We start from the raw sequence: 9949 nt of genomic DNA on the forward strand, positions 1-9949 counted from the left end.
CTTTTTAATTTGATGTGATCTCACTTGTCTATGTTTGCTTTTGTTGCCTATGTTTTTGGTGTCATATCTCAAGAAATCATGGTCAAGATCAGTGTTGGGCTCAGTTGTTTAAGCCACCCAGTTGGGTCATAATCTCAGGGTGATAGGCTCAAGCCCCACATCCAGCTCCCCTGCTCAGCAGAGTCTTCTTGAGATTCCCTCTCCCTCTCCTTCCCCTCTGTGCTCCCTCCCCCACTCATGTTCTCTCTTTCCCTCTCTCTCTAAAATAAATAAGATCTTTTAAAAAGAGATTAATGTCAAGACGGTTTTCCCCTATGTTTTCTTCTAGGAGCCTCACAGTTTCAGGTCTTACAGTTTAAGTCTCAAATCCTTTTAGAGTCGATTGTTGTGTATGGTACAAGAATCCAATTTCATTCTTTTCATGTGGGTATCTAGTTTTCCAATAATGTTTGTTGAAGAGACTAGACTGTCCTTTCCACATTGTATATTTACAGCACCCTTGTCAAAGTTCAATCGACAGTATATCCATGAGTTTGTTTCTGGGTCTTTATTCTGTTCCATTGGTCTATGTCTGTCTTTATGCCAATACCATATTGTTTTAACTACTGTAGCTTTGAAATATATTTATTTTGAAATCAGGAAATGTGATGCCACCAGCTTACACACAGATTTTTTTTTTTAAGGATTTTATTTATTTATTCATGAGAGATAGAGAGAGAGAGGCAGAGACACAGGCAGAGGGAGAAGCAGGCTCCATGTAGAAGCCTGATCCAGGACTCCATCCCCGGGCTCTAGGATCACACCCTGGGCCGAAGGCAGATGCTCAACTGCTGAGCCACCCAGGGATCCCCCACAGATTTTTTAAAGCTCCCCAGGTGATTCCAACATGCATCCAAGGTTGAGAACCATTAGACTGTTGTCAAAGCCAACCTCGGTGCTCTGGAGCCAAAATATGTAATGCGAAGATAGAGTTTGAGAATAAAGAAGGAAGACAGTTTCTTACTTTACCAGGTAAAGGAAGCTGCAGCAGGCTAATGCCTTCAAGACTGCAAGCCCACCCCAGGGTAAAGGCCGGAGGGGTGTAATAGGAAAATACAGGATCTGGACAGTTTCGATAGGGATTTAGCATGTGTGCTGCCAACTGTGCTATCATGTCTTCAAGGTGGTCTCATGACCAGCAATGACACTGGCCATCCCAGTCTTGTTACTAAGTGTACACTGAGGTCAGTGAGATGTCAATATCAACACCAAGTTCCTGGAACAAAGGATTTTACAGAAAAACAAGGGAAGGTAAGGAGGAGGCTTCAGGAATGAGGAAGAGAAAAAATTGTTCCATTTTAAGTCAAGCCTTGCTAAAGTACTCAAGTTTTCATCTTAATTTCCATCCATCTTTATGTTTCTATGGTGGTTTCAAGACTACATAATTTTTAAGTATCTTGTAGTTCTAACATTAGAAAAACAATAATAAATAATTATATAAAATTATTATAAAATTAAATATATAATGGCTAATGAGGAGAACAAAGACAAGAAAAATGCAGTTTAAATTAAATCTCCTGACAGCATGCAGTCCACTGACACCTGAGACATGCAGAAAGTGATATTCCTCAAGGAGTTCAAGGCTGCCTTAATGCCTTAATCACTATGTTTCATTAAAGACTAATCTTACCTTGACAATAGCTAAATCTTCAAAATCCTGTAAGACCCTGTTTTCAGCATACAAAAATTCCTTAGAAACCTACATCTCTCCCTCCCCACCCTCCACAAAACTTAAAATATATAATCAGTCACCCTTCATACTTTGTAGGTGCAACTCTTTCTGCCTGAGAGTCTCGTCCCCATGCTATAATCAAACCATCTTTTTGCACCAACTGTCTCAAGAATTCTTTCTTAGCCATTTGCTCAAAAACCCAATATCAAATCACATCAATTTTCTCAATGGATAGTACATATTAAGTGCTAAGTGTCAAGCATTCACCAAGAGCTTTTTTGCATGCTGTTTAATATTCACAATAAACTTAAAGGGGTAGATATTTTAAAGATGAATAAATAAGTTTAGAAAGATTTTTATTTGCTTAATACCATGTAGTTAAGAATCAAAGCTACAATTTTAACACATCTCTCTCTGATGTCTCAAAAGGAAGCTTGACCACTACATTCTACCATTTCCCATAACTCCCACACAGATTAGAAATCAATCATTTCTTACATCCTGCTTACTTGGAGGCAAAGGTCAAGATCCTAATGCTTATGAATGGATGTACTTCTGTGAACTTAGGGGCTTTTACTCTATTTCTCAACAAGTATCTGTGGGCAAGATGGGTCAGTTTCCAAATGTGGACTATAACCATTACTTTTTTTTTTTTAAAGATTTTATTTATTTATTCATGAGAGACACACACACACACACACATAGAGAGAGAGAGAGAGAGAGAGAGAGAGAGAGAGAGAGAGAGAGGCAGAGACACAGGCAGAGGGAGCAGCAGGCTCCATGCAGGGAGACTGACATGGGACTCGATCCCAGATCTCCAGGATCACACCCTGGGCTGCAGGAGGCACTAAACCGCTGCACCACCGGGGCTGCCCCCAATACATTACTTTTTATTAAATATTTTTATACTGAACAGTTTTGCATGGAACAGAAGTGGTCCTCAAACCAACAAGTAGGATGCTGCCATCTTGTGGCATTTTTTGTAAAGCCAGATGTGTAATCCAACAGTGAGAGCCCAATAAGCAAAATTCTAACTGTGCCTGCCACTTTTTTTTTTAAGTTGTGCCTGCCACTTTGCACTGTTGTTGTCTTCCTAACTGTAACATCATTTTGTTTCTCTAAATATAACATTAGAAGTGAATCAATACAGCAAGATAAGAAAATAGGTAATAACTGAAGACAAAATAATAATAGTTGCCCCTCCTGCTTTTTTACTAGCAATGCATCACCTTGTCAATTTACACTCATCTCAATCTGTTGCTTTAAAACCAAGTTAAGATATATATGTAAGGATCCTGACAAACTGTAGGCATTTGAAAAGTATTGGTTCCTCCTTCCCTTCTTTCCTGATCCTTTTCTTTCCTCTATTTCTGAAGATACCCTAGCCTTCTGTTTTCTACCCACTTCCGTAAGTATTTTCCCCATTGTTCTTTCAATTTCCTGACTCTACTGTATCCCCACTCCCACACACACACACACACACACACACACACACACACACACACAGAGTGTGTGTGTTTACATACACGGACACTTACCTTGATAACACAAGGCTTGGTAAGTCTCTCTACACTACCCAATATGGTTAACCACTTCTCCACTTCAGCATTTGTGCTGTTGTGGGTATGGCAATGCAAAAACACCTGCTGGGTTTCACTGAGCAATTTTTTTTTCCTTTTTTTTAGATTTTATTTATTTATTCATGAGAGACACAGAGAGAGAGAGGCAGAGACACAGGCAGAGGGAGAAGCAGGCTCCATGCAGGGAGCCTGATGTGGGACTTGATCCTGGGATTCCAGGATCACACCCTGAGCCAAAGGCAGACACTCAACCACTGAGCCACCCAGACGTCCCACTGAGCAATTTTTCCATTACTAACAGCATTCATTCTATGACTCTGTCAGAGTCTGGTCCCATCATATTCTCCTTATCCCTTATCCCTGATCCTTTCATCCCTACCCTGGGGACCTGACACACCCACTGGAACTCCCTCTCTCACCCCATTTCCCACCACTCTTCCACATTCATCATTCTGCTCTGCCCTCTGGTCTCCCCCCTTTTGTTGCTCCCTTTGTCTGAAAGGTTCCCCCAGAAAACCACATGATTTGCTCTTACTTCTATAATTTTTTCTAATATCACCTTATCAGACAAAGCTTCCTTAACATTCTGTAGAACTATGTGAAGTAGCAGGAACAGACAAATTGTTCATCCCCTTTACCCTGCTTAGTTTTAATCTGTAGCACATCTTACCATCCATCATGTTGCACAAGAGCAAAGGTGAAGGAGTTGGTAGCTTCCTAAGGTGTTCTTGTGTGCCAGGGCAATGTTCACTTGGTGGGGCATTGAGTCCTCCATAGTGGATTGTTCCAGGAAACATTATTTATGTTATCTGCAGATAACACATGTAAGATAAGCTATGGAAACTTATTTTTCATTCTTGCTGCTCTTACTCCTCAGCATTTAGTCTTATCTCCCCTTCAAATATCTTAGGATTTCTGCTTCTGGTCTCATCTGATTTTGGTGTTTATCATTTAGGGTAGGAATTCTAAACCCAGAGCTCATGGAAAGGTTTCAAAAGACCATGAACAACTTGAAATTATTGGCAAGATTTTTGGGGTTATGTTTGTTTTCTGGGGCAAAGGTCTAGGACATTGATCAAATTCAAGGAATCTATGACTTCCTCCATCTAAAAGATTAAAAACCATAGTTTTAGGGATAAGAGTTCAATATTCTATCTTAATATGCATAATACTTAAACATTGTTTTTTATTATTCTGTCTTTCTTAACAGCTTAAGCACCAAGAGTAAAGAGATAGTATTTATTCATTGCTATGTTACAGTGCCTAGCGTACTGTCTGGCACCTAACTAATTCTCAATAAGCATTTGTTGAATGAATGAAGACTCCATGGTAATAAAAGCCTATCAGTTATTCTGTCCATAATCTTCATTGAACAAGTCTTGTTCTGGAGTTAGGGTCTATCTTGATAGGTCCAGCTAGATTTCGTTCACATTTAGAGATGAAGGAGAAATTATCCTACTAAAAAATTCAAATCTCATTTTTAACATGTGAGAGCTAGTCAAAATACACACTATAAGAAAAATTGAGTAAATATTAAATAGGCAGTTGAGGACCAACAAGGGAATAGTAAGAAAGGTAGGTGAAGTGAAATTCAGAAAGAGGTAGCTACATAACTAGAATTCAAAGAGTTGCTAATCCTGGTAAGAAGCAAGTCTGTCCAGTTAAATTCAACACCGGAAACTTAGACATACATTCAAACCACAGTCTCATTAAAGACAAAAGGATGTTGAAAAGCCAGTTGATTGAGGTTTATATTTCTTTTTTTTTTTTTTTTTTTTTTGAGGTTTATATTTCTAACAGATTAGTTATAATGAAAGGGACTTCTGGCATCTGTGTACTAACTTAATTTTAACCTTTATATTAAAAAATACACTTTTTGACTCAGGTTATTAAATTGTATTTGGAGTATGTGTACATATTTTATATATTTTTATATTTTACATTTTATCTTTAACAGATTTTAAAGAGCTTCAGAGATACCTTAGCAATAAATGCTCTTCCTTTGTAGACCTGTTTGTTAGGCAACATCATCCTTTACAGTAAATAAAGAGCTGCAAAAAAAAATAATAATAAAAAAAAAAAATAAAGAGCTGCAACAACAGTTGCAAAACAGTAATTCTTTGGCTCTGCATCCATTCATTCTGCAGAAAAGTCAAACTTCCTTATCTCTCCCCAAATGGTTTTGTGAAGCCTCCAAGTGCACCTGCAGAACAGTTGTCTTCACCACCATTTTCTTCCTGCCTGCTCCAGCTCCACCTCTGTATAGAAGTCCCTCTGTTCTGTTGAGGCTTAAAGGGCAGATGGGCTTCTGATAGCTGCCCAAAGCACTCAGCAGTGGCTGGTGCCCCCAAGTGCCTGCTCCACAGCTATGGAGGTCCAGTGCTAAGACTTTTCTTCCTAAATGGTTTTGATTTTCATAACCAGAATCATCAGTGCCAACTCAGACTCTGCTAAAACCACCTGGTGTTTCAATTCTACTAAAAAAAAAAAGAAAAAGAATTAATACCAACTCCTAGTCTGTGTCTGTGATATTTTATTTTTAGTAATTTTAAAATTTCAGCTAGAGATTAACAAAAAGTTATAGATTTACAGAAAAGTTACACAATACAGAGTTCCTACATGCCCCACAGTTTTCTCTATTATTAACATCTTACATTACAATGTAACATGTCATAATTAATGAACCAATATTATTATGCTACTATTTAATTCAAGTTTCCTTAATTTTTACCTAATGTCCTTTGTTATCCAAAGATCCCATCCAAGACACTACATTATATTTATTATTTTTATTTATTTATTTATTTTAAAGATTTTATTTATTTATTCATGAGAGACACACAGAGAGAGGGAGAGACACAGGCAGAGGGAGAAGCAGGCTCCATGCAGGGAGCCCGACGTGGGACTCGATCCCGGGTCTCCAGGATCAGGCAGACCCTGGGCTGAAGGCAGCACTAAACTGCTGAGCCACCCAGGCTGCCCACATTTATTATTTTTTAAATTTAAGTTATCTCTTAACTCACAACCTTGAGATCAAGTCACATGCTTCTCCAACTGAGCCAGCCAGGTACTCCAAGACACTATATTACATTTAGTCATCCAATCTCCTTGGGCTCCTCTAGGCTATGAGGTTCTCACACTTCTCTTATGACTTTAGCAATTCTGAGTATTAGTAGGGACATTTGTAGAGTGTCCCTCAGTTAGGATTTCTCTGATGTCTTTCTCATGATTGTATTGGGGTTATGCATTTTGGAAAGGAAAAACCACAGAAGTGTCATTCTCACTACACCCTATTAAAGTACAACTGTCAACATGACATCACTGTTGATACTAACTTTGATTGTCTAGCTAAGGTAGTGTTTGTCAGGTTTTTCCACTGCAAAACTTCTTTTTCATCTCCCCCCCACCCCCGCACCATACCTCTCTATACTATTCTCTTTGAAAGGAAGTCAATATGCATTGTCTACACTTAACAAAGAACTGTGCTCAACATCCTTATTCAATTATTTATGTATAAAAGTACAGCTTCACGGATGTTTACTTTAGAATTTGAATTATAATCCAAAACTACTTTATCTTGTTCAAATTGTCTAATTTTGGCCAGCTTTCCATTGTCTCTTGTGTCCCTCCTGACATACCTCCATCTTTTAATTTTTATTATTTTTTTTTAGTTTTAGGACTTTTGCTTTCTGGCATAGTAAGATGCTCCAGGCTTATCCTCCATGTTTCCTGCCCCAGTCCTTGAATCAGCCATTTCTCTAAGGAACCCTGGTTCCTTTTATTAGATAATGTAATTAGTAACCAAGATCTGGACACTTGGAGTGCTCATTGTTACTGGGGTGTACTACCTTCTAGGCCCTACTAGCTGACAGTTATTAATTATTTGGAAAGTCAAATCATTTGTTCTGTGGAATGTCCCACGATGTGAATTTGACTGATAGTTTCTACATGGTGTCATTTAACTTGTTCCTCTATTTCCTGCATTTCCTGTAAACTGATAGCTATATTTAAATGTTTGATTAGAGGGGCACCTGAGTGGCTCAGTAAGTTTAAGCATCTGCTTTGGCTCAAGTCAGGATCCCAGGGCCCTGGGACCAAGCTCTGTATCAGGCTCCCTGTTCAGTGGGGAATCTGCTTTTCCCTCTGCCCCTCCCCCTATTCATGTGCGGACTCTCTGTCTCAAATAAATCTTAAAAAAAAAAAAAAAAGTTCAATTAGACTTAGCTTCTTTAATTTTTTTTCCTTAGGCAAACTTTGCCTAAATGTTGCTCTGTACTTGAGGCATATAATGTATAATTGTTCCACTTTGAATGATGTTAAGATTGGTTACTGACCAATCTTAAATTTACCAATAGTCTTCAACTTTTTTATATCCATGAATTGTGTAGTTCTATTTAAATTCATTAGGGGTTGCAAATTGGTGATTTTCTAAATCCAACATTCTTCTGGGACACCTAGGTGGCTCAGCAGTTGAGCATCTGCCTTTGGATCAGGGCATGATCCCAGAGTTCCAGGATCGAGTGCCACATCGGCCTGCTTCTCCCTCTATGTCTCTGCCTTCTGTCTCTCATGAATAAATAAATAAAATCTTTTAAAAAAATCCATCATTCTTCTGTCCTTATCAACTGAATTTCCTCTGTAAAGAAGAATTTTCCTTTAGTAACTACTTGGTCACTTTAAAGTAAGTTTGTATTTTTTCTTGGCCAGAATTGTATAATGCCTAGAAGAAAAGTAGTTAAATTTGGGCCAAAATAGCAGGGGAAGCCATACTCTTCTCAACCTGTGTAAGAGTCATTCTTTCTCATGAAGATACTGGTCTTGGGAATTGGCATTTTGATATATGGGTTTGCAAGATGCAGCACTGTCAACTATATCAACAATCATTTTTGCTGAAGGAATTAGGAGATTAATGATTTCTTGTTTCTGAAAATAGAGACTGATTTATGTGATGTGAAATACTCAATTACAAGTAATTAATTGAGTTTACTCTGCTCTTGTTCTCTAATTGAAACAATGTCTAAAGTATTTTTAATGATAACATATAATATTATAATCTTTAATCATACTGTAAAAAAAATTTTTTTTTAAGATTTTATTTATTCGGGATCCCTGGGTGGCGCAGCGGTTTAGCGCCAGCCTTTGGCTCAGGGCGCGATCCTGGAGACCCTGGATCGAATCCCACGTTGGGCTCCCGGTGCATGAAGCCTGCTTCTCCCTCTGCCTGTGTCTCTGCCTCTCTCTCTCTCTCTCTGTGTGTGACTATCGTAAATAAAAATAAAAATAAAAAAAGATTTTATTTATTCATGAGAGGCACAGAGAGAGAGGCAGAGGCACAGGCAGAGGGAGAAGCAGGCTCCCTGCAGGGATCCCGATGTGGAACTCGATCCAAGACCCTCCGATCACGCCCTGAGCCAAATGCAGACGGTCAACCACTGAGCCACCCATGCGTCCCAATAAAATAAAATTTCTAATTAAAGTCCAAAAGACTAAGTTTTCTACATGGCTCTTGCTAGTGAAAGTGAATTATCAGCAGAGCAGTAAATGAAATATATTCACATTAATCTTCAAACGACTTTTAGTAAAGGGGAGCAATGAAAGGGTTATACTCACAGGATTAATTTAGAAGCAACTTCTTTCGACAACAGCAACTAAAAAATAGCTTTAATATACACTAAATTTCCGGCCAGGCACCAATACTGGAAAGAGGAAAGGTCTTCATTTCTCTACGTAGTCTGTGAGCTTTGTACAAGTGTTTATTTTTTTAATTCAGAAGATGTCTATTGGCACTACAAAAATTGGAGTCACAAAGAGAACTTTCATTAGTTAACAAAAGGACAATTGAGACTGGGGAGGGAAGCTGAAGAGAATCAACAAGAACGCCTGCCCAAAGCTCCCTATCACTTGAAGCTCGGCCTAATTATTCCTCTCATTCTTGTTCTCTCTCCCTTCTCTCCAGCCCTAGGAAACGTGAACGCTTGGTCCACACAACCCGGTGGAGGCAAAACTGAGGAGGGAGAGGGCGGAGGCATCTGACACCCGCCCCCCCGCCCCCTCAACCTTGGTATCTGCGGCATTAGCACCAAACCGTGCAGCGTCGGAGGAATCCCTGACGCTCCCTCCCAGCTCGCCCACAGGGGGCGCCGCAGCTCCGGCACCGTCAGACACAGTCGTACTCACCGAACGCTTTCTCCGGGCTCGCCTCTCGGCGCTAGTGTCCTCCTGCCTTTTATTTATTTATTTTTTCCTCATGCCTTTTAAAACAAATCGATGAGGGGGGGCGTACGACCTACTCTAGGAGGCAGACGAAGAAAACAAAGGCTCGAGGACACCCGGTCGCGCGCCCTTGCTCGCACGGGTCAAACCCCGGCTCGTCCGACTCCGGAGTCCTACCTCCGTCGCCTCCCGTCTTCTCAATCGTCCCGTTAATAAAATCGGGGTGGTCGGCGAGATCATCTCTAGGAATGTTTCCAGCCGGACGGTTTTACCGTTTCATTAGGAGCCGGGAAGAAGAAACCTTCGAGGTGTCCCCCTCAGAGCAGCGGTCCCAGAGCAGCGGACGCGAGCCCCGCCGTCAGGCGCAGGGGCCGGGGTCCTGGGAGCCCCCGTCGAGCCGCTCGCAAGGGCTCACGGGTCCTCGTGCGCATGCGCAGTGGCCCGG

At 40.2% G+C, this 9949-nt stretch overlaps 1 long non-coding RNA gene across 3 annotated transcripts; it reads right to left on the reverse strand.

Annotated features, from left to right (window-relative positions):
- Positions 1 to 669: 669 nt before the first annotated feature.
- On the reverse strand, positions 670 to 9942 carry LOC112928620 (uncharacterized). Of its 3 annotated transcripts, none has more exons than XR_011995141.1 (5): positions 9469 to 9942; positions 8902 to 9077; positions 5272 to 5342; positions 3962 to 4100; positions 670 to 1255 (listed from the first exon to the last, which is right to left on the reverse strand). It is a non-coding gene; the product is annotated as an uncharacterized lncRNA (long non-coding RNA). The 3 variants fall into 3 exon arrangements; XR_003236765.2 differs by having other exon boundaries at positions 5272 to 5765; positions 9469 to 9927; XR_003236764.2 differs by having other exon boundaries at positions 5272 to 5768; positions 9469 to 9903.
- Between the last annotated feature and the right edge of the window lie 7 nt (positions 9943 to 9949).

Source organism: Vulpes vulpes, chromosome 11 (assembly GCF_048418805.1).
Source record: "Vulpes vulpes isolate BD-2025 chromosome 11, VulVul3, whole genome shotgun sequence".
NCBI lineage: Eukaryota > Metazoa > Chordata > Mammalia > Carnivora > Canidae > Vulpes > Vulpes vulpes.